At 39.3% G+C, this 25,950-nt stretch overlaps 1 protein-coding gene across 1 annotated transcript in view; it reads right to left on the minus strand.

Moving 5' to 3' along the window:
- SSTR1 (somatostatin receptor 1) overlaps nucleotides 1-6,693 on the minus strand; it is a 36,761-nt gene extending 30,068 nt beyond the window's left edge. Inside the window, exon 1 of the mRNA XM_085061849.1 lies at nucleotides 5,957-6,693. The gene's annotated coding sequence lies outside the window, so the exon portion shown is untranslated. The remainder of the gene's footprint in view (nucleotides 1-5,956) is intronic.
- Between the last annotated feature and the right edge of the window lie 19,257 nt (nucleotides 6,694-25,950).

Raw genomic sequence — 25,950 nt, forward strand, 5'->3', positions numbered from 1 at the left:
TGTATCCAGCTTATTGCTCTAGAAGGTCACCCTTTCTACAATGGTATTGGCAATTAAGTGACATGGTGTAACTTCAGCTGGCAAGCAAAGTACCCCAAGTACCTTGCAGCTGCCCACTCACCTCCCTCTCCCTGCCCAGCCCCACCAAGGGGATGGGCAGGAGAATCAGGAAAGAAAAGAAAATAGAGTTCCTGGATTGAGATAAGAACAGTTTTATAGCTGAAACAAATATGACAGTAATTGTAATAAAAATGAGAGTGAGAGAAGTGAATAAAACCAAAGAGCAAGTGATGCACAATACAACTGTTCACCACCTGCTGACTGATGACCAGTCTGTCCCTGAGCCACGATCACCATCCTGCTCTTGGCTAGCTCCCCCCTGTTTATATTCTGAGTATGGTGTTCTATGGTATGGAAAATAATTTTGACTAGTTTTGTCACTTGGCCTAGCAAGGCTTATTGTGCAGAGCTCATGCAGAACATGAGACACTGAAAAGTCCATAACATGGGGTAAGGACCACTTAGCAAAAATCAAAACATCAGTGTGTTACCAATGTTATTCTCATACTCAATCCAAAACACAGCACTGTACTAGCTACAGAAAATGAGCTTTACCCCAGCTGAAACCAGGACACTAAGTCAAAGAGTTAAAAGTTAAAGTATGGTTTTAGTGGCTACACAAAAAGTTTAAGTTTTTCATGCCATCATTTTAATTTCTTGTCCAGACATCCATTAGCCACAAGGCTGAAGATGAGACTAAGTGTTCCCCCTAACAGGAAACTCACTTTGGTTACAGATGGAATTGAAGGAATAACTAATGAGTATGAATTGGAATTAGAGAATCCTGAGTTGGAAGGGATGCACAAGTATCAATGAGCCCAACTCTTGTCCCTGCATGGGACAGCTCAAGAATCAAACCATGTGCAAGTTGTAAAGACTGGTAATTTTACTCTCCTTTGTATAGTAACATCAACTAAAACATGAGTTTTGTTTTACGTGGTTTGTCTTGGACAGTGATGTTCATAAATATGGAGTCTATCACCTTTGATTTGTTTGTTGATATGGGAAAGCCAACTTTATTCAGTACTAACACTGCAGGAAAGTTTTTCCATTCTTCCAGGGGCTGAATTTTATCACTTTTCTTGTGCATTTTACTGACCTAAGACAAACAGTTTTTTTCACCCAGTGAAGCATGCTTTTACATGCTGTCTACCTCAGGGCACAGTAACTGCATGTCACAATATGGATAACAAAAAAATCAGTTTATTTCTGGAGTTTCTGGAATTAAACATGGCACATAATTGTACTAAGCGCTGAGATTTGAAATGGGAGGTCGTGACTGAACAGCAACAGCAGTGTAAATGTTAGAGAATCTTATCACAGGCAGTGAGAGCTGCTCTGTCTTTTGCTGCTGTTCTCACTGAGAAATGAATACCAAGTGCCCTAGTGAAGTTATTTTGTTTTCTATTTCTTGACTTTTGTTTTCTAATTTTCTTGACTGTGCTAACTCCTTAAATATGTCAGAGAAAAGTGCCAGCTGAAGGACTGAACCATTCTCTTCCAACAATCACTGAGGTTAAAAGACATTAATTTCAAGGCGTGGTACTTGGAAAACTCAACAGGTATAATCACAATCTGGAAACATTCATAGAGGCATAACATAAGCCTTAAGAGGTATTTTACTTCTGCATTTACCATCCTTGAAGAATGTAAATATCTTACTTTGAATATGTTAAAGCCTACAGCGAGCTCCTTGTGAGAGAATAATTTATTATTTTAGCTCTGCTTACTCTTAATCATCAGTTCAAAGGTTCTTTCAGGCTGACCTTTCCAAATGTCAGTGTTTTAAAGCAAAATTTAAGGGGTGTCTTAATGGATCATTGGACTTACTATGCACAAAAATCCTGACCCAAAGTCCTTTGAAACTCATTAGAAATTCCCATTGACTTAATAGCTTTAGGTCAGGTCAATAATTACTAGAACTGAGGCTACCTCATGATCTTGTATCTGAGCACAGACCATCTTTTCAGAGTGTGCAGCACTGGTGCTATGCCAGAAGCTCAGTCTCATCTTGAATATTTGAATTGTGTAAGGTAATGATAATAAACTATCTGCATTTTTTTGTATACAGAGATGTATGGATCTGGAGGGAGGGTTGAAGTGAAGGTGCTAGCCAGGGTCTCGGATTGCACAACATGGCAAAGTCAAAGAAAGAGCTTGCAGGAAGAAGGAACATTCACACTTCCAGTGTTATTTCCTTTTCTCCCATACTTTAAAAGCAAAGGGCTTTGTGACTTTTCATAATCTTGGGTGAATCTCTCAATGCAAAGAGAAATACTGCATTTTCACAGACCAAAGCTAATTTTCTTTCTAATTATTCCCAGAAAGGAAAATTACCTACTCAAAAATTGCATACAAGGAATTGCAAAGAGAAAATGAGGTGATAGAATCTTTTGCTTATTACACTATTTTTTGAGACTAAGGATATAGAAAATAAAGTGCTCATCACTCCAAATTCTGTCTGCTTTTTTCTTTCAAGGGCTCTGCTGGTGCTGTGTGTTGAAGCAGAGAGGTGCAATTTAGCAGTGGGTTGCTTTTATATCAGATATGGATTTTTCAGCTCCCTCATGAAAATGTCTCTAACTTGGACCTACTGAATAGCTCAAGATGATGACAATTCAAGCAACAAATCCCTTCAGGTAATTGATATGTACAATTCCAAGTACAGTAAGTGAACAAGTTTTTGTTGCATCCAAATTTCCAAGTACAATCAGATTATGGAAAAGAATGCTATTGGGCAATGAGGCTCTGCACAGCTGCAGAGGCTGCATGGGTGGCTGACCCCCAGATCCAAGCAATGGAAGGCAGCACTGTCCTACTGTTATTCCACAAGGCATACCAGGAAGGAAACATGGCACTGGAAATAAAATTATGATGATCACTTTGTCAGAAACCTGAATTTTTTTCAGACAGCATAGTTCTATGAGCAAAGACAGTAATGAAAGGATGGTGCAAGTGAATAAAAGATCACATTCAATTGTGCAGGTGATCATTAACGCCTCTGCAGGGGTGCATTGTACTAACTATTGGAGGGGTTTTTTTGTGGAGATTTTCATATATTTCTTCCATTTAATGTAGGCAAATGTTCCTATGGAGTAATTTTTTGTCTGCTTTGGGAAATATTGCCTTCTAAGCAACCAATTGAGAGTCTTTTTTGTGTGAAATACTAACTTCAGCCCAGACTTCTTCAAGAAAAGTTCAGAATTCTCCAAATAAAGAATAGCTTTTCCAAATGGTTCAATTACCTCAGCAAACCCTCAGACCAAACTGCCCTTATCATAAGATTACAATGCAATAGCTCTTTGTTGAGGCTTGCATTATGCAAGTGTTTTTTTGTTGTTTTGTTTTGGTTTTTTTTTTCCCAACAGTTCTATTTCTAGCCCATTTTAAATATCAATAAGTGGGGGGGTAAAATTTGTGCTTGGTTAGACATAAAACAGCACTTACTCTGTAGTTGTTCACATTTTTCAATATGTTTTGATATAGAAAAATTATTTTTATTATTTTTTCATCTACTAAATTGATCCTGAAAAGTTTGCTACAACATTCCCCATACAGAAAATATGGTTGTTAAAAAGGGCTGGAAGGTATTGTATTAGAGGCAAAGGTGCATTTCAGAGATGTTTTAGTTTAGTGTGAAAAGACTGTTAGGCTTTATATTGTCTTTACTTGTCTGTAGCGAAGTGCCACTTATTTTTCCTTTTGAGATACTAATCTCATAGGAATTACTAAATAAATACAGTAAAAAAAAGGCTTTCTAAAATTCTGCTTAGCAATATTAAACATTAAATACATAAAGACAATAGGTTATACTTTCAAAATTAAATAATAAAAAATATTTTTAAAGCCATTCCCTCCAAGAAGGAGTTTTCAGAAAGCAAAGGTGGGTCTCTGTCTCACAGCTCTGTGTAACTTAGGATGCCTGAATTTGTTTACTACCCAGAGGCAAGGCAGTGGGGCCATCCCAGAATCCAAGCTGGCTAAATGCATATGAACATCTGGCTCAGCTATGCTTCATCATGCTTCAGACATGACCTAAAATACGGCCTAAGAATTCAAAACAGGTTTTTGTTTAGTGCTCAGTTTGACCAAAAACAGGATTGTAAAAGAAAGGGAGACATATGACACAATACCAAGTACCTTTCTTATTTTTACCTCAACAAATGTTTGTTTGCAGACCAACAATGGGCTGAACTGGGACCTGTTTAAAAAGAGAATGCATGGCCAAGGCAAATCTGCCCAGCTGTGAAGAGGGAGAGGCGAGGCGAGGAGAGGAGCTAGTTCTGTCCTCTCAATATCCAGCTTGAGCATATTGGTTCCCTTTTGCAGAAGCCTGTGGAAAACAGAAGCCTGTGGAAAACAGAGGTTAAGGACAAGATGCCCTCATGCTGTTGAGACTTATGGAGTGATTGAAAGTCCTTTGAGTATTAGCTTTGTGTTTTGGGAATAGATACTCATGGTCCCTTGTTTGTAGGCTGTGAGGCTCAGGTATAAGGTTATTTGAAAATACTGTCATACAATACCAAGCATTTGATGGAATCCCTGGTACAGGGCAGTAAGATGGGGTCACAGTTTCAACAAGTCTGAGGTGGGGAGGAGTGGCAGGAGAGCTTTGCCTGCTGTGCACATTATGATGGACCTGCTCTCTGCAGGGGTTGTAAGGGTCAACAGCATGGCTGCAGTGAATTTTGGAGTGGAACGTCTTCTCCAGGGCAGTCCTCAGGAGCTATCTTGTGGAACAATAGAGATATGAACAGCATGAGGATACTCTGCATCTTGTCCTTTGATAATAGACCTAAGCCGGTATTGGCTGCATTGGGTTATTTAGCCAGTAACAGTTTTTTGTTGTTATGTTTTAACTACAAACAGCTTTGGCTGAATAACAGAATAAAAAAATTGACAGATATTTAGTTCCACTTTCCTTTTCTACCTTTCCCAACCTCACTTCTCCACTGTCCTTCTCTTTTAGGGCTACTGTTGCAGTCTGGGACTCCTTGATAAAGCCTCAGAGATTTAGAGGACATGTATTTACAGCTTTGGTTTCGCATCATCTGTTGCTCACTTGTCTATTAAACAGGGTATGGAACATAAAACCATCCTATGACATAAAAAACAACAGACTGGAGGATAAGTAGAATAGCTTTTCAACAACGTCTTTCAAGATAAAAAAATCCAAACCAACAACATGCACAAAGTGTTTAACCTGTTCTCGTGCTCCTGGTCATTTGTACTGGTTAGATACTTAGTCTGTATCTGTAATACTTAAATGAGGGTTTGTGGTTCAGCCTGCCCTCTCTGTCAGCAGCTCAGCAGTTAGTCTCACTCTGTTCTGAGACAACTGGGGGTCAGGAGGGAACATCTCTAAAAACTGTGACGAAATATTCTCTCCATAACACTCTCCACGATTGCAAGAATGAAGAGATATGCAGAAACAGATCAAGCCTCAAGGCATTCAGTTTGATTCCAACATAAAATAGCTTAAAATTTAAGAAAATATAGGGATCTTGGCCAGGTCCATGACATAGAAGAATCTGACTTACAAGACTGACAGTAACTGACAGTACCACTCCTCTCCAAAGTCAAGGAGTACACTGGAGTTGTTTGGGATATTAACATCTAATTAGGATCAAAATATATAAAACTCAGAGAAACCTTGAAAAAGAGGCAAAGGAAACCACAAAAAAACCCAAAAACCGGTCTTGGTTTAAAATGGAGAACTGACTCATCTGTAAACCAAAGCTTTGAGGAATTGAGACATATTTTGCAAAGAATGAAATGAATACACACAAATAAAAACCATAGGTTTAACATATCAGCTATAAGCAGATGATGCCAAAGAAAATTAATTGACATTTCTCATATTAACTCTGTATATAACACAAATAAAAAGCCTTACCCCACAGGAAATATCTTCCCATCACTTTCTGTGGGGTAAAATGTTATTCTTGTTGCTTTTTATGAAGAAAGCAGTGTGGTGGTGCAGCAGGACTTCTTCATGTCAGGTTCCAGGAAAACTTTCTGTTTTGGGGTAAGTACATTGAACTGTTCTCTGATTGCAGAGGTTCATCTTGCCTCCTGCAGTTTTGGCACACATGCTTTGTCTAACATTTTATGTTCCTGCTCGACATGCCAGTGAACTGTGTAGGAGTACTTTTGCCACTGAAGGAGATAGGGGACTTTCTATCATTCACATTCCTTACTGTTTTCCCAGCACTGTTTGGCTACTCAAACTCTACTTCTCTGAATTATTTTAGCCAACTAAAAACACTTTTAAGTCTCCTGTTAAAAACACTTCTGACTCTTTTGCTGTTGGCATGGTAGTTATATTCGCCATCCTCTGTCTAGCTTAAACTTCTTTCTCCCTACCAGATGTTCATGAAAGTTCAGGTGCATATTAAATTAAAGCAGTAAAGGGACGGGTTTCAGCTCTTTATGAGGAGAGGGATTTCACTCACAGATAAATTGCTGGGTGGGTGTCCTGTGGTGATTCTCAGGTACCTGTGTGACTCCTAACTCCAGATGTTTGTATTTCCCTTTTCCCACTGATTTCTCTCTGGACTCTTTTACCTTTTTACCAAGTTATTCCACAGCCACTGATCTCTTCAGTGCTTCTCAGCTCATCCAGAGATCTTCAGACTTCCCAAAAGCACCTCACTTCTCCAAATTCAATTTCTGTGTCTCCCAAGAGCAGTCTACACTTCTCACTAAAAGCCCTTTCATCTATTCCCCACGTACTTTCTTAATTCACTCATTTTGGATGGAATACCCCCACTCTTTAAAAAACAACAAACCTGCCCTGGGCCACTTTACCAGCTCTGGTATTCTCCACCAGTTAACTGTATGTATGGTTTTGTGGCCACCTCCCAGCTTAGTGTGAACACCTCTGCTGTCCTGCTCTCTCTCCCCACCTGCTGCTTTGCCCACACATAGTTGCAGATTTCTAAATTCACAAACACACACTTTTCTGTTAGCTTCTTGTTTCTTCTTTCATCTCCCATTGCCAATTGCCAGCCCAGCTGCTCTGCTCCTGGTTTTCCTTGATCATCAAAGCTTCCTGTAGACTGCCAAAAGCCCCTGACCAACATTTAACACAGCACCAGTTAGGATTCTGAGACCAAAAATAATGACTTTGCACAAACAAAATATCATTCTGAAAGGGTATGATGTGTGAAGAAGGTGAAATACTTTCATGCTTTACCACTCCACCTCAAACACCATGAGTGCAGTCAGAGCAGTGGAGTTCCCTCAGCTTTGAGTGGAACATTGTTGACTGAGGAGCATGCAGGGTGTTATGAGAGCACAGTGAGAGAGCCACAGCAAAGTGCATCACAGCACAGTGTGGTGCAGAGCTTATTTGAACACTTGGGCCTCACTCTCATAATTACCACTAACTGGGAGTTAATCAGCCACCAGATCCAGCTGTCCCAGTTATCCAGTGAGAAGCCTTAGAGGTGTCCCAATTAAACACAATGTAAATACCATAAAATATGTGCATAAGCTTGGCTCCTAGAGAGGCCTCTTGATTAAAAAGACATCACTATTTCACACCTCTGCTAATTAGCACTGACAGTTACTCTGATTTCAGAGGAATTTGATTGCTCCCAGCATATCACCACACTGACAACCTGTGCAGTCCTGTACTCTGCTCCAATTGTTGATCTTGAGAACAATACTTTAAAATGACCTCACATCACCTCTGACAGTTTTGCTAGGAAACACTTTGGTGCATAAATATTCAACATAACTAGAAGTCCTAATATAATATGAAAATAACTGTATAACTGCAGATAGCAGAAATTTTGATACTGCAGTTCACATAACTTTAATTTCCTTATTGCCCCGGTTTTGTATATCCTGCTCCAGGTCTTACTGCAAATTAATCATAGAGTGGTTATTAATGCACAGTATAAAAGAAAAAAAACCAGTGTAAAATTAAACCAAGAATTACAGCAGAAAATTTACCCTCTTCTTTTAATTAAAGTCTTCAAAGTCCTTCGTATTTACATGAAATTAAGAGAAAAGAATAAGACCTTGTTGTTGTGATGGCTGTGCTTGGACTCTCCTAATCTGAAAAATAATCAAATGGCACACATTCCATCTGTCTGTAGATTGTTTAATCACAATATGAGCAGAACAACCAAATACTGATAAATCTTCCTGAACTGCAGGCCCATTACTTAATCATGTTTTATTAATGGATTAAAAAAACCAAAATAACTTAAAATTCCCAGTTAATTTCAGATGAAAAAGAAAGACTGACACTGTCTTATATTCAGAGCATTACTCACTCAGAATCAGGAAGAATGGCACAACAAGTTTATTTTATTTCTATCTTATTCGCAATCTAGACCTTACTGAATTTAGCACAGAGCATGCAGCATTGTCAAATACAATATACTAAAATATATATCCTGCTGGCAATATTTAAAACCTCTTTTGCATGATTGCTACAAATATCAAAGCCATGACAAAGCCATCAAACTACATGGATTTTCACCTTGTGCAATTTTCTAGATACAGAATGTGCACATAATTTCTACCTTAAAGTGAAAAATACATGTAAATTATGGTTTGATTTTTCCCCTGCCTTTGGCTACAGGTGAACAAATCTAGGTGAATTGTGGCAGTGCTCAGTGCAACAATTCAGCATACTTTCAGAGTAATCCTCCAGCTGCTAACAGTGTCTTCAAAAGGCTGAGTGGCACCTCAGCTCTTTGAAGCACCTTTGGCCATAGCATCTTACCTAGACTAGCTGCTGGCATTTGAGCAGCACCACGTTGCATTATATCTTCTGCATTATATTGCAGCAAACCCATTCACAGCAGGAAGCTCTGCTGGTACACCAGAGTTTAACCCATTGTGTGGGAAAAAATGGATTGATAAAGCATACTGTACTGTTCCAGCATACAATAAGAAATATTCACAGTTACTCTGAACCATTTAATGCATCCAAGTAACTGTGAGAGATTTTTATGATAACCACTTTTTTATCTTGTTGGGACTCAAAAGATGTGATTGCCTGACAGCTTTCTGTTTTTACAACTCTGTGCTTTGAAACACACATTTCAAATTGCACCATTTCTAGTAATTGCATCTTGTCTGAAAATGAACTTTAAATACTGAAGCTTAATTCCAGGGTGTTACTACCATTTTCTAGTTGGTTTTTGCCCTGTAAGTACCTGAGATAATTTTCCATAAATATGGCAAGCATTTTGAATCTGAAAAGATGAGACTTCTTCAAGATGGTAATCATAGATGGGGGGGGGAGGGATGATGTATCATCCACAATGAGCTCTCAGAGCACTAAGTACAAAGGAGACACCAATATAGTTTTTACAAATTTTGTGGCTTTTACTTATAGTTTATGATGAGTCAATTAGGTATATAGTAACTGTACTTGGAGGTGGAGTGCATTTAGCCAAGCCAAGAAAAATTTGACAATTCAGCCCCCAATTATTATCTTGTAAGTCTGGCAGTGCTGCAATCCATTCTGCAATTGTTTTGTGAATAGTGTGATACTCTTATGGCAAAAACATCTCAGTGTTTTTTTCACACATTTCCTAGACTTCAGATAACGTTCTTTTTCTGTGATCTGGCAATAGTAGAACATTTCCAATTTTGTGCAAGTCCAGAAGGGATGAAAATCTCTGTGACTCAGATTCAGATTAAATGTGATGCTAAAAGAAAACTGCAGCAGTTAAACAGCTCTGTATCTCCTTTCAGTCTCTGTAAAAGGAGTTGAGAGGACTAGTCTAGAAGTACATGCCTTCATTGCAGATGTCCATAGGCAGATAATATGGATTCCATTTGACTAGAAAGGAAAGAATGACAGCTAACTAAAGCTAAGAAAATGCTGATGGGGCTGATACCAGAATTATGCAGAAGTCATTAGGTGCGCATTATAAAAGAGACTTCAAAGTGATAGATGAAGCTGAGAACATATTATGAGCTCTCAATAAAGTGGTTTGTATGGGAATGCATTACTATATATGATAATAGTTCAGCCTCTATGTTCCTGTAGTCCGTTTTGGGCTTCAGGTCACATTTGTCTCAAAGAGCAGCTTCTGGAGTTATGAAGAATAACAGCTGCTCTAGCCTCCATCTCCATGTAGGTTTCTGTGAATCAGCAATCTGCCCAGGTGTGTTCAGAGGAAAAAAACACAAACAAAGAAAAACCCCACCCAAACCCACCGTAGCTGATAAAGAACACGTAGATTTCAAATGGTCTTTTAGGATGTGCTGGGTGCTTGGCTGCAGTTTCATTAGCATCAAAGGACATGGCAAAAGATTTTACACCGTTGAAGATTATATAAAGCTAACTGCCGATCTCTTCCAAGTTCTGAAAGAATAGAATTGTATTGGACAGGTAAAGGTAAGGATGAAATGCATAATTATACTCAGCTGAATACATTCTCTTGAATAAAGAAATTGGATTTTATTCAGATGGCCAACACTTACATCAGAGAGTATTTCTAGCTGAGGTGCCAAGCAAATAGGCTTTAAGAAAAATAATCAGTATGATCATCATTCAGAGCACTGGGGTTTTGTTCCAAGACTCTTGGAGGACTTCAACAATATTGATTTTGTATGCTTCAAAACACTGCCAAGGTCAGCTCTACTCAGAAACTGTGACTCTGTGCTCTCTTTGGGTCATTATCTACACTAGGTGCAAAGTATATAAAGAATACAAGGCTCTACCTTGACAGAACAATCTTATTTAGCATGTGCCCTGCACAGATGAGAATTAGTGCTGCAGTAACATAGCCCTGCTGAATGTTCCAAAAATAAAATTGGCATAAATTAGATCTACACCCTAATCAAATAGCAGGAGGAAAGCCTGTCTCCTATTTCAGTGGCTTAGTCACAGGTTTTTCATTTTCCTTTTTATTATATATTAACCTCAATACAAACATTTTCAAGTAGTAGAGTAGTCCCAATGGACCAATTTGTGTTCATCATGTTAAATATATGCACATGGCAAATAGGATGGGACTGACCAAGTTGTTCCTGCGTTGGGAGGTAGTGTACTATCAAGTTCTTTAAGCAGAATTTCCCTTTGTAAACAGTGAGGAGTTTGGATTTATGATTTATTTGCTTAGTAATACTAAAAGTATTTGCTCAAAGCACGCCACTGAAATGCATGAAGCCAAAGCTAGGGTGTATATATTCCAAACCAGGATAATGAAATAAATGTTAATATTGGAGAGTATAAAATGTGAAAATACTATCTGGGTATAATCAGTAGTAAAAAGTAGGAATCTTGGAAATACAATGGACTATAATTAAAATAAAAGCATTTATTTGCCTAGGTTGCAGTCATAACTTGGAGCAGCAACATCCAAATTCAGCTAATTATTTCAAAAGGCTCTGGCATATGTGCTGAGGTTTGCTGAGCTTTGTATTTAGAGAAGCTTATGCTCCTTGGACTGGAAATTCATGATGTTCAAAAACCACTGTTTTCTGGGTTTTGATGTATTTCTTTACAGGTTTGCCTGGTAACCTTTACCTTTGGCTTGGCTTTGTGAAATGGCAGTGTGGGTGGGAGCAAGTGAATTCCCTACTAAATTCAGAACAGATAAATCAAGGATCTCCATCCCCTAACATCTACCTCTTTAAAAGGTTGAGTATGGTCCGTCATTATATTTCAGAATCATCTATATCATTTACATGTTACCCATCAACCACTTGATCCAATGGCAGGCCAAGATTAAAAAAAAATTATAAAATAGCTTTTCTGCTTAGCTGTGAACTAGTTATCAGTGACTTTAATTAGTCTTGGAAGGATTACAGCAAACCCATGAAATAGTTACAGGGAAAGGGAAACTTTCAATGACTATTAAAACAAATGTAACAGTCTGAGCTGCATTGTCACAGGCCTTGGTCAGCAGGAAGGAAGCAAAGCCATTTCCATTGCTTGGTCAAACCCTGAGTTTTATCTTTTTTATCTTGGGTTATCTTCCTGGCCTAGTTTATAGCTGTATTGATCCAAATAATGCAGTAGTGAAGAGCAGTATAGGAAAAGAGAACAAAAAGCACTCCAGCTGGCAGAAGGGGAGGAGAGGGGAGGGAACTCTGTGAACCAGAATTCCAGCTGAGGCAGATGTGGGATAGAATCACACCCTGTGAGCTAGACATTGTATCTAGACATTTTGGTTTCTGAACATTCTACCCCAATGCTGAAGAGACCTAAAAATGTAGGAGGGAGTATGTGGGTCATGTACAAGAGAGAAGAATGTCTCAATTTCATGTATGTGTCAGTCACCTAAGCAATCACCCTACTCTAACCTTGGCAGATTACTCTTGCCAATGGACCCTTGCATCACATCTGGCTGTCTCACTCCTGGCTCCCCTTCAGACCTATGTTACAGCCCTTTTCCCTTTCATTCCCTTCTCCAAAACCTCAGTAGCAGGGGAAGGGGGATAGGAGAGGTTCATGACAGGGGCAGCTACCCCCACAGCTGAGTGTGGACATGAGAAAGGGAGGAAAAAGAGCCCCAAAAGAGAAGAGAGGCAAGGATTCATGAAGCAGGAGAAGGCAGCAGATCTGTTGCTCCCTTTTCTGCTTTGCACTTTCCTGAGAAAAGCATTCCTGTAGGAGCCAAAGAAAAATTGCTACCCATGCCTTACAGGACCCTGGACTACAGCAGGAAAATGCATGAATTAAGAAGCTTCAGAGAGCCTGGCTTAGATTGTAAGCAATTTCCTTGCTCACTGGTGATAAAAGGTTTGTCTTGGACTTTTTTTGACACCTGCATGGTGTGGATTCCCTGGGTTGTGTGGCATTCAAAGAGCAATTTTATGTGAAACACTTTAAGAAACTGCTTATTTTTTTAGAGGGCACACAAGTAAGAGTAGCCAAGGAGGATTTTCCACTCCCTGGCTGAGAGTAAAAGTGGGCAGCCACACGCTAACCTTTTGAAAATATCTGTAGTACAATGTGCCATTAGCCAAACTCTTTGTGAAGAAAATTCCAGATTTCAATTTATATATGTAAGAGCTCAGCCAGTGAAAGGCTTATTGCAGTTAATGTGTTTTCCTATTTATAGGTCCCTCAAAACAGTCTCTAAAGTATCACAAAATTAGAAAAACTAGTTGTACAGCACACTGTCTCTCCCTTATTCATGATGAATGATGATTTAGTCTTCTGAAACTGTATCATCTTCAACACTTTTTCCCCTATTTTATAACCTATTCTGTTGAAAGCCAAGTGTTGAGGTTGCATATGGCCTTCAAAATGCATAGCATGGTGCTCCTAAAACCATTTCCCTTTTTTCTGACATCTGTTTTACACTATGACATTTCACAAAATCACAATCCTCTGATAATACTGTGGAACAGTTTAACAGTTTTGTCCTTGGTTAAACAAATGCAAAATCTAGGCTGTTGCAAGATGATAATTAATGATGGAAAACAAATATTCTAACTGCTTGGTGCCAGTCCACTGATCATGAACTCAGGCAGAACCCTGGTGCCCAAAACTGACTATACTTTTATTCCAGCACGGCCTTACATTCTCCATTTCTCCACGGAAGCCACAGAGTGGGTAAAACAGTGGCTCTGCTGTAATTTTTACTCTGCTTTTCCATGCCCCACTTCTACTTGTCCTTTAGACAACCTAGTGAGGGGATCAAACATATCCATGAGGGTGAGTGCCTTTTCTGAAAGCCTCCTCACATTCATGGAGACAGTGAAAAGACTTGGATTTATCCCATAGTATTTAATAGATTTTGTTTTCACTCTTCTGTGTTATGTAGTTCTTGAAATTCCATTACATTCTGCAAAGAGAAATATATCTAACCTGTAAAGGAATGAGCGAGTATTCTATTAGTCCCATGGTAAATGGTATGAGCATCACCACTCCACAGAACTGCACCAAAAAGTAATAAACACTCTACTCATAAATGATTTTACAACTCATCAAGTGAACAACAACAACAACAACAAAAAAAAAACTGGAAAGGTTTATTCCAAACCTTGTTTTGCTTTTTGAGAAAAAACTAACATTTCATTTCATTGACACTGTGTCCAAGAATTGCTTCAGGTGTATGCTTGGAGACAAAGAAGCAAATGAAATTATGTGTAACATTCAGGAAACTGTTGAAGAAATTGCTGCCTTTTGCAGTTAACAATCATTCAAGACTGATCAAACTTAACCAGAGAGGAGAAGTTTTGAGCTGGTCACAGGCTGAGGTGATCCAGACATGACTTTTACTGCCTAGACAATTGCCCTAACTGCTGAGCAGCTGGACAGAAAGGGATAGCAGCCAGTCATTCTCAGCTGTTATGTATTTTCTGATTGGTACAAACTGCTCTGCCTCTAAAATAGAAAAAAAGTCTGAAAGATCAGCTACTCAACAAGGAGGCAAAACACCCAAATATTCTAGACAATGTTTAATTGTATTTACTAAATAAAACATCTCAAACAAGAGACAGTGAGAAACCATATATTTCATGTGGTAATAACACCAGAATACTTATGGCTCATCTGTTGTTCCCTGAAGGGGGATTGCTGGTAAGGTTTAGACCTTGCACTGAATCATGAATTGCATTTTCTGCTAGACAAAAGGAAGACCAAAACGTCTTCACTATTTTTGTAATTCCAGCTCAGAAAATATATTCCAACTTACATAGCAAATGCTTTTTCGGATCATGGTGTTAGGGTAACTGAATATCAAAGCTTAAATTTTGCCATGAGCTTAGTTTTTGCTGAAATAAAAAATGCTCAGCTCTAATGATAACACTGTAAAATTGCCTGAGGGTTAAAACACCTTAAAGAAAGGACTTGTATAATAACAGTGACTAACTTACTGTGCTGGAAAGGTGTGGGTGTTTTTCATTGTTATTAACTGTAGCTTTTTGAGGTCATTTTCAGAACCTGTCTTATATGAAAAATGTTTAACTATTTTCATGCAGCTATCAAAAGCATATATCAAATTCAGCAAAAATAATTTGAAGGTGCAACTACTATTAAGGAATATTGTGGCTAGATTTTTATCTCCTATATCATTTGGCATAGAAATAGGAAATGCAATTTAATGAAAACAAATGTGTAGTATTAAGTCTGAGGTCAGTAAAGCTAATAGACAGTATAGACTTAATGTCACAACTATGGAGAACATTGACCAGTAAATGAATTAAGAGCTATGCTATAAATAATCCTTATGCCATCATCTCAGCTCTTCAGTCATGGAAAAGTAATTCATAAGGGTACTAAGAGCACAGACTACCTTTAGTTTTTTTCTGCTAACACCAGTGGTCTCCTAGATTGGAGATATGCAGTAACCTTAAGCCAAGTAAAACAAAGCTGGTTATTAATTTAGCAAAACTTGGACTGGAAAGATTAGTGCAAAGACTGTAAAGCAAGGCAAGACTTAACTGGGAAATAATGGGAGGCATCTGTTGTGGTTTAACCCCAACCAGCAGATTAGTCCCACACAGCCACTCACTCCTGGTAGTACAGGAGAGAGAATCTGAAGAGTAAAAGTGAGAAAACTTGTGGGCTGAGATATAATTTAATGGGAAAAGCAAAATCCACACATGCGAGCAAAGCCAAAGAATTAATTTACCACTTCCAATGGGCAGAGGAGTGTTCAGCCATCCCCAGGAAAGCATGGCTCCAGCACATGTAATGGTAACTTGGAGACACAAATTCTATCTCACCAAACATCTCTGCTTCCTCCTTCTTCCCCCAGTGTTATATGCTTAGCATGGCACCATGTGGTGTGGGTTATCCCTCTGGCCAGTCAGGGTCAGCTGTCCCAGCTGTGTCTCTCAACCTCATATGCACCCCAGTGCTCTGGCTGGTGGGGTGGGACAAGGAGCAGAAAAGGCCTTGACTCTATGCAAGCAAGCACTGCTCAGCAGTAACAAAAACCTTTCTGAATTATCAACACTATTTTTATCGCAAATCAAAAACATAGCCCTGTACTAGCTACTCTGAAGGAAACTGACACTCCTGACAAAACCAGCACAGCATCACAAAGAGATGGGGTTACTTTTGATGTTCCTCAAGGGTAGATGGTTGCACTGAGTTCCTTTAACATTTCCTGTAAAGACACTGGTACGAAACACCGAGTTGATAAAATTTTCTGAGTATTCAGTGATGAGTATAAAATCAACACAAGAGCCAGAAGGGTTATATATCAAGTATTACTAATCTTGAAGATTAAAATATTAGGAACAAAGTTAAAGTTAACTGTATTAAATACAATATAATGTATCAAACAGTTGCTTTCCAGGATTTCAGGTGTCAGAGGCAGTCCCTTTTCTGCCTCCATGTTGTTCCCAACAGGATAGACATGCTTTAGCAGGCACAGTCAGAGTGCACCTTGTGTACTTCAGCAGCAGACAGCGTGACAGTCCAACCAGCAGCCTATGCTCAGAAACCCAGGCCAACAGAGTGGGCACCCAGTCAGGCTTTCTTACTGATAAAGAAGATTGGCACCCAAAGCCATTTGTAATACAATTATCAGGACCTCTTGTTGGAGTTATTTTATCTTCTGTGAAACACTTTCATGCTAAATGGAGAACAGGAACTCCAGTCCTCTCTTATCAGACAGATGCATCGTTTCTAATTTACAAGGTCATGTCCATTCTTTCTACAGCTTAATAAATACTGAATGACTAAATAGTTTATGTAATATTTGATGACATGTCAGCAACTTGGCTTAGAATTATCTGCTACATAATTGTCATGGATTGCAGCATTTCTTTCAGTGATGGCTGTCAGGAGATTAGGTTTATAATTCATAGAGAGGAAGTCCTTGAATCTATTTTCTATTTCCACCTTAATGCTATCAGCACTAAATTCTGATTAGTACAAAGCTGCCAGCCTTACCCAATTTCTGGGGAGGAGCTGAGCTCCAGGTGAAACAGGTGTTTATATTTGGTGCAGAGATATCTAATTACTTCTGTGCTTATCTCTGCAGCACTTTGTATTGGTCAGGCTGCACAGCCTCCTGCTCAGTTTGGTGGCTCCTATGAATTCCATTCTCTAGTGAATGTAGGTCACAGAGCATACAGATGATCAAACTTGCAAGGCATGCTTTATCCCAAACAGCCATGATACCAAAGGATGTTCAAAGCATGTATGTCTTTATGTCTTTGCTCCTCCTCCATCAACTCTGGAAATAGTTCCCAGAGCATTAGTTCCACCAGTACTCCTCAATACACAAGACAGTATGCAGAATAATTGTGGGTCTTTCAGTATAGCCTTTTGAAGGCTCTCCTCTCTTGCTAATGCTAAATTGGATTCTTTATCCCATTTACTCTTTTCCAGCTAACAAATCTAATAATGCCTTGTGCACCTGTCTTTCCTTTTTTTTTGTCCTGCTGTTCCCTCAGCTCTGCAGCAAGAAAAAAAGTTCTGTTTTGAAGTGCCAGATCACAAGGCATCTGCAAAGCAAGTTAGTGCTGTTATTTTTCCACCTGACCTTGGTCCTTACGTTTCTCTCAGTATCTATTTTCCTTTATATAAAAATAGAAAACTCAGTTCACAAAAGATATGGGTGAACAAGTCCCTGGAACCATGTGGTGTCCTACTTGCTCCCTTCATGTCTACACTCAGGTCTGTTGAGTCCAAACACAGTGATTTAGACTCTTGCCATTGAGACTAGTCCGAGGCCTGTATTTAGTGGTATCTCCTTAGTTTCCATACTGACCCCACTATTGTTTAACTTATTCATTAATGACTTGAACAAAGAGGAAAGGCCTCCTCAGCAAGCTCACTGATGACACAAAGCTGGGAGGAGTGACAGATACCTCAGAGGGCTGTGCAGCCCTTCAAAGGACAGGCTGGAGAGATGAGCAGAAAGGAACCTTCTGAAATTCAGTAAAGGAAATTGCAGGGTTCTAGTAAAGAATAACCCCATGCACAGGATAGGAACCAGCTCTGCAGAGAAGGACCTGGGGGGGTTGTGGTGGACAACAAACTGTCCATGAACCAGCAGTACCCTTGTGACCAAGAAGACCAATGGTATCCTGGGTTGCAGTAGGAAGAGCATTGCCAGCAGGTTGAGGGAGGTGATCCTGCTCCTCTACTTAGCCCTGGTGAGGCACATCTGGAGTGCTGTGTCCAGTTCTGGGCTCCTCAGTACAAGAGAGACTTGGAGTTCCTGGAACAGGTCCACTGGAGGGCAACAAAGATGACTAAGGGACCAGAGCATCTCTAATAAGGACAGGCTGAGGAAGCCAGGCCTGTTCAGCCTTGAGAAGAGACAGCTGAGAGGGGACCTCGTCAGTGTACACAAGTGTCTGAAGGGAAGATGTCAAGATGAAGGATCCAGGCTCTTCTCAGTGGTGCCAAGCAATTGAACAAGAGGCAATGGGCAAAAACTGTTGCACAGGAATTTCCACCAAAACGTGAGGAAGAACTTTACTGTGCAGGTAGCCACACTGTAGAACAGGTTGACAAGAGCATTTGCAGGACCTCCTTCACTGATGATACTCAAGAGCTGTCTGGATGCAATCCTGTACAATGTGCTCTAGGATGACCCTGTCTAAGCAGGGAAACTTTACCCATTCTGTGATTCTGTGAATTGGTTTCAATCTTTTGACATCCCCCAGAAACTAGTCCCATGCATCACTCATTTACAGTACAGCATCATGTTCTCTAGGATCCCTTGTCCCAGTTGCACTTGTCTGGTCTCATTTGCAATCTAGCACAGAGTGTGGAGGAATGATCTTAGCACAGATCCACATTTAAAGGAGTCACTCCCAGATACAGCCTCCTCAGGGCACAGGACTGACGCACGAACTCCTGTTTAAGAAAATGTATATGAGGTCTGTGGTTTAGAAGGTCTGAGGATCACAGCTTTTATTCTTGTCTTTGTCCTGGAAAGCACTATACAAAGAATCTAATAGCAGCCTGAGTAACCGAATAAGAAATAAATCATTATTAACGACACAGGCTGCCCAGCATCAATTTTGAAAAATACCCAGGTGGAAAAATACAAATCTTGCCTAACACTGTTTCTGCTTTCAAAGAGGCCCTAAATTGCCAATTTGTCTTGAACTGAAAAAAAATTAACATTGCTCTCCAGACAGCTACCCAAAAGTGGCTGTAGGCATTGCGGCTGGATATGTTATTGGTCTGCATCCCAAATAACTATTGTGTCTGGGAGGCAGTAGGGGAGAACAGGACAAACAATGTGAGTCAGAAACTCACTTGACAGCCACAATTTAAACACATGTAACTTTTCTCCCTGTGGATTTGTGTGGTAGCATCTTTGGGTAGTTTGTCCAAACAAAAATTTCTTCTTGCTTCAGGTGTTTTCCCTAGAGAAGTTAGGAGTGTTCTGGAGGGAAAGAATCATTTCCTCAGGCTTGATCCATTTCCTTTTTGCACATATTGGAGATCACATGGCATTTTTACAGGCATCTGCAGGAGAAAGGTTTGGAAAGGGCTTATTGACTTCTCTGGAACAATCAAATATGTACTGAAAGAAAAGTATGCTTTTCTGCGTATAGTACTAAGGATCACTCAAGTTGCCCAGCAAAATACTGTGTGCATTGACCCAGCTCCATGCCTTTCTCACCCTAGAGAGCAATGTGTTGTACCTTTTAATGCTTCTCAGTCCTCTCTAGCTGCTCTGCAAAAGCACCAGAAAAATAAAGGCACCAAAGAAAATACAGAAAACAAATCAAGTTGGACATCAAGAATTTTTTACTTAGTATTTTCTTTATTAATTTTAAATATGAGATCTGATTTCATTAATGAATATAATTTTATTTTGTTCCACTCTCTTTAATAAAGACAGATTTACCTCCATTAGTTTTTGGATTGGCCACACTAAAATCTTGGAGGTGAAATAACTGCAAAAGAAATCTCAGCTTGCATTCTTCACATCCATTAAACTCATGTGCTAGCAGTTTGAGCACTGTCTTAAAGATACAATTTCTGTAGTATCTTTTCTGTATGTTTTGTGTTCAGACAGGTTATTGATGAAGGCTGCTATTAGTAGCTTCCATATTTCTTTAAAGTCTTCAATAACTCGGTAATATTTGTGAAAATGTGACAAGTAGAAAACTCAGATGTAAAGATAGAGCTGTTCAACTTTGTGTTTGGACACAATGAATCCAAGAACATGGAATGCTACATGAAAGGTAAAGTTTTTGGAGATCAGTGAGGATAACAAAATCTTTTTTATGGTTAGATTAATTATGAGAAAATGATTTGGTAACATGTGCAATATATTAACACTGAGATAGGAAGTACACCACAAGAAAATAAAGATTAGCCCTGTAAGTGAGGAACTGTTTTCATAGTCAGTTTGGATAAATCTCTGCCTTCTTTAACATGTGTTGTGTGACTGCACGTGAGTGCAGTGGTACTCATAGGACCATTTTATGGTCCTTTCTATTCAGTGGATTATTCACCTTGCTATAGCTGTGCCAGTCAAACACATGCACTAACTCAGAATTACCAGTGTTAAAAAATATTCTTTTAGAAGGCTCTTGAAGTCAGTTTCAGGATGGAAAAATTCAAAATATGGAAACACTACTGCCTTTATAATTAGAACACCAAAGGGAGGAGCTAGATTCACACAGTGATTTTTTTTTAATCCTAGAAAACCAGTGAGCAGTGTCGAAAGAATTTCAGTGTTTTCAGGATTAGATTTATTTTAAATACTCACCAATATTCTGAAAAAGACAAACATCTGATTAGTGAAGGGAGTTGCAAATGTTCAGGCTCTGTATGGATTTGATTTAGCAGACCTCCATAATCTTCACATACTTCAAAGCCCAATAGACATCATCTTCAGGGATTATTCTCTCTGGGGTGGTTTCTGTTCCTTTTGTAGAGTAACTCTTCACTCCTGGAATTAAGCATCGGCAAAGTGGTGGCAGCTGCATGGCACTCTTGCCCTTATTACCTTTGCATTTCCTGCTTATTTCTCTCACTCTTTCAGGATACTCTTACCATCTTTCCCAATGTTGTTCTTAACTCTTCACTTTTAATTGCATCCATAAGGATGGGAGTCAGGTGCTTCCAAATGGGTGAAGCTCCTGTGAAGCTAAAACGGGAAGAAGTCCTCATTCTATTATCAAGTAAAAGGAGAGAAATACACACAAAAAGTCATAAAACAGTAAAATAGTGAAACCTGAGTAGGTTAGTTTGAAGTCAGCAGTTTCAGGGACGTGGAAAAGTGAAGAAAAATTATGTATTTGACAGTGCATTCAGGATGCACTCTTGAGCTCTGTAGAAAAACAAGAAAACATTATGTTCTTCAGAGGAAGGCTAAACCAAATGTTTCAAATTAAACAGCTGGTTATGCTAGCAATGGATTCTTAATTGATAATATTTTTATCTCTGCTTCAGCCTTAGATGAGAATGTAGAAATCTTGAGAATTCTTCTCTCCCAAAGCACACACTCTCACTCAGTTAAACAGATTTTAGGGAACTGCAGATGAAAGAAGGGTATCTATAAATCATGGAAGTGTCAGAACATCCTCAGTGCTTTATGGCTTCTCAGCATTATAAATTATCTTCTAAGCATTATAGATAAAGTCTAATTTGCAATAAATAGAAATATTTAAAAGAGTGCTCTCCTGGATGCAACTATGAAGAAGCTAGGGAGCAGGTACTGCAGTTGAAGTGTCAATGTACAATTTCCCAAGCACACCTGCAATTCACCTCATGCTAATGGCATCTTTCTCATCAGATATAGTAAATATGCCCTTTCTGTTTTCATTTGTGTATTATCTCCCTCAAGAGACTTCTTGTTGCCAACGGGTAAAAGCTGTGATATGCAGAATTATTATTATTATTAACAACAAAATACAGAAGGAAAAAATAATATTATCTATGCCAGTTTAGTGAACCAAACAAGCCTAACTCCTACCCTTGCAGATGTGGGGGCTGAAATGCCAGAACTGTGCTTTTACTTCAATCTCTCCAGCATTAAATTTATTGTGCTCCCAGAGAAAAGCATACCCAAGAATGAACAAAAGTGATGTGTTTATAAAAGAAAGGGCACCATGTTCTCACTTCTTTCTTTAAAGGTCAGCTTTGAACTGAGCACAAATTGACTAACTCCAGATCATGCCATCATTTTGTATAGTGCTGGTAGGACTACAGAGGCATAACTGTTCTTTTTCTCAGCGGCATTTAGCATGGAGTAGACATAGTAAAAGAGTAATATTTTGTAACAAATAGTATAGATTTTCTCAAATCCTTCTCTGCTCTCAGCATCCTGGGGAGATGGTCTCCCTGGCACTGAAACAGACTGTGTGTCTCCCAGGGGGCTTAGAGTTGAGAGACAGACAGGGAGCCTGGCAGTGCCCCTGTGTTCCCCAGCACCACCAAAACCAGGTTTGTGGGGTACTTGTATTCCACTCAGTCACCATTTTCTGATGGAAAACAGTTTAGATGAAAACATTTTAATGAGCTCCACTAGAGATTCAAAAGTTTTGATATAAGAACACTTTAATCCTAGGTTTATTTTCAAGCTTGGGAATAAGGTGCCAGCAGCAGTAAAATTGTGTAGCTTTGTCAGCATTTGCTGAAAGCAGAGATTTTGCCTGAAGAATTACTGGTTCTTTAATTTACTTAGCGTGACTGTGTTGGGGACAATATGCAAAAATCCAACCAGTCCTACCGTTGACGTTAATCATCCATCCCTGTCACTTTGATCATTCTGTGACTGAAAAGCACAAAGTTATTTGTTCAGGTCTGAGAGAAGGAATTAACACTGTTTTAGAAAAACTGGTGCGATTCATGCAGGGCCTGAGCCTGTAGGAGGCTAAACACTCTGGGTTGAGAGTGACCTCCCATGGGAGACAGGAGATTTACAGGTTCCACTGAGTTTCTCTTCCTACAAGCATTGAAATATATCCCCCTTTAAACTCTGGCCATGATTCCATAGTCAAATGGAAGATAAATGAGATAATTTTTTAATTGTGTGTTTTGCTGGAAATAAAAGGGTTCTGCCTTCAAAAAGCTATCATTATCCCCTCTGCTAACATATATCTTGAGTTTTCTCTTTTATTCTTTAAATATTTTAACAAGCTGATAAGAGAAGAGAAGGAGAGGAAAGAGGAGAGGAGAGGAGAGGAGAGGAGAGGAGAGGAGAGGAGAGGAGAGGAGAGGAGAGGGAGAGGAGAGGAGAGGAGAGAGAGGGGGGAGGAGGGAGGAAAAGGAGGAAGAGGAGAGGAAAAGAGAGGGGAGGGAAAGGGAGGGAGGGGGAGAGGAGGGAGGGAGGAGGAGGAGGGGAGGGGAGGGGAGGGGAGGGGAGAAAAAACCATGTTCAAAATTGCTCTTTTGAGCACTGAAGCATGTACCTGGTGAATCCACTAGATAAAGTGTCAAGAGGGTTCCACGTTTGGTTGCTTTATTTTTTACATTACATACAGAACTTTAGACTGGACTCTGCTTTTCACAGTAGTGTATTGCTCTGTACAGTGAATGAGGTGTTCATCTGCAACTACATCAAGAAATGCAGGGTCTGTCCCATGATAGGAGTTTTACATATCTAGCTATTAGCACCTCTGAGAGAAGAGAGAGGGGAGCAAGAGAAAGACAGCAGCCTTTTTTTTTTTTTTTTCTCTTACAAAATCTGCTTTGATGTAATTCTCAGAGGAATACACTGTGTGCCTCTGGGGATATTTGTTCATGTCACAGAATAAGGCTCATGTAGCTTACGAAAATGTTGACGTTTCTAGATTATAGAAGTAAATAAAATTGGTTTTATATCAAATTTTATTCTCATAAACCTGAGTTACTCTTGCTGAGTGGAATACTGAGTAGTAAAAGTATAGGAAGAAGAAGAAAATTATTTGCTGATCTCTACAAAATACCTCCTTCTTAAGTGTCCAGTGCACACCTAAAAACATGGCTGGGGGAGGAATCCACTGCAACTGGGCACTGCTGAAAAATAGGTTTTCCACTATCCATTTCATGGAGAACTAGTGAGTTCCAAATATACTTGCCAGAAAAGCAGTTCTTTAATTGCCTCTGAGTAAGGCAGCCAGGCTCTGAGCAGACCATTCCTTTGTAAGGAATCAAAGAATCAAGCTCAACCATTTCACGTTATCTAGTAAAGAGCCAAAAAGATATGTCTCTCTGCTGTGATCTGTGGAGGGCTGGGCTCGGTTTCCCTCAATTTCTGATGCAATGTGTATGGTGTATTTTCACGTTCTGGTCATACAGATTATCCCACCGTGTTCCAGTAATGCCAGTTAAATAAGATTTCTTCTCATTAATGACAATTACAAGTTCCTCTAGCTCAGTAGTCAGTCTTGTAGCATGGGTAAAGGATTTAGTGAAAAATGCCTTGCCTTCACATTCCTTGCCATATTTCAGACCACAGTGTTTATGACACAGAGTTTAAATATGTACTGTCTGTGCTGTCTTTATACCCCTTGCTCTTGTTGCTACTTCTCTTCCTACTTATTCAAGCTGATTTACAGTTGAGAAAAGCAGGTCTCTCAGTCTATGACAGACTACTAGTCCACTAGTCCACTGCCTCAGTTTGCAACCTAATCAGTTCCCTTGGCACCGTGGCAGTGAGTTCCAAATCTACTTGCCAGAAAAGCAGTTGTTTAATTGTGCATTGCACTGAGCTTGGCATTTGCAGGTCACGTATCTTATCCTCCAGAATAGCCATCAATTTACACTTTGTGCATCATAAATCTCCCCAGCCTTTCAACAGAATGGTATAGCACTGCAAAGACAACTCACAGTAAGGGTTTCTTTATCAATCATATTAAGCAAACATCTTTCCAGCTCATTTTGCCTACCAGCACAGGCTCTGTGTAATGTAAATACTAATGAGGAACATTTATGAGAAATCATATTTGTATGGATCCAGGCCATGATTGATCGAGACCTGCAAAGCAGTATCAGACAGACATTATTCACAGTAATGTTTTAAAGCACTGCTCCAAAACATTTGAGTCAATGAACCTTGTCAATCTTTATCCTCTCTTGCAGGACACTGAAACTAAACAACTCCAAGCACTGTTTAGTGATGTTGGTGAAGCCACCCAGACAAACTCCGCTCAGAAAAGAACCTTTACACTTATTGCTGCTTTGTATGATTCCTCCAGGCCACTGACCAGAGGCACTTTACAGAAATAAGTTTGTAGATCTACAGGTTTGTAGTCTGGAAAAATCTGCTTTATCTGAAAAGATTTCGTTGCACACTTTGTGTTAAAAAATATAATTTTCACATAGAAATACATTAGTACATAAGCTAGATTAAAATTAAGCTGTAAAAAAGTGAATATGAGATAAAACCTGAAAAGCTTCATGTTGGATTCCTGTACCTTACAGCTCTGACATTGGTTTACTATCTTGGTGTCTGTGCTTATATAAGGAGGACAATGACCAGAGCAGTCAGCATTAGCAATGGTCCTGTTGTGAAGTGGGGATCAGCTTGGATACAGAAATCAAATAGTACAAATTGCAATAGAGTCTTTATCTATGTGCCAAGATTTAAAAGTTTAATTAAAAACCTTGGCCAAACTCACCATGGTTGTACTGTCAAGCTTCATTAAATGGGTTTAAGAGTCACATCCTTAGAGAAACCTATTTAACTGAGCAGAGGTAAGGCCAGCACTAAGTGCTACCATTAGTGGCAATCCAGCAGAGAGTCAGAATGACTTCTAGGTGTAACAAGGAGCTCTGGTATAAATTATTTAAGAATCTTCTGCTTTTTTGAACACCATAACAGAACATGTTGCACTTGTCTTCCATCTAGCATCACAAATCTTTCAGCAAGCCTTGCAACATGCAGGTTTCTAAACTCCCCACTTCACCTCTGGACATATGCTTGTATTTTATTACGTAATTCATTCACCCATTACTTCTTCAGACTAAAATCAATTGTGCCACTTTAAAGCTATTTGCTGTAGAAGATGCTTTAGTGTCAGGCTGCTGAAGGAGACAGT

The sequence above is a fragment of the Lichenostomus cassidix genome, chromosome 5 (assembly GCF_008360975.1).
Source record: "Lichenostomus cassidix isolate B80296 chromosome 5, HeHo_3.0, whole genome shotgun sequence".
In the NCBI taxonomy this organism is placed as follows: domain Eukaryota; kingdom Metazoa; phylum Chordata; class Aves; order Passeriformes; family Meliphagidae; genus Lichenostomus; species Lichenostomus cassidix.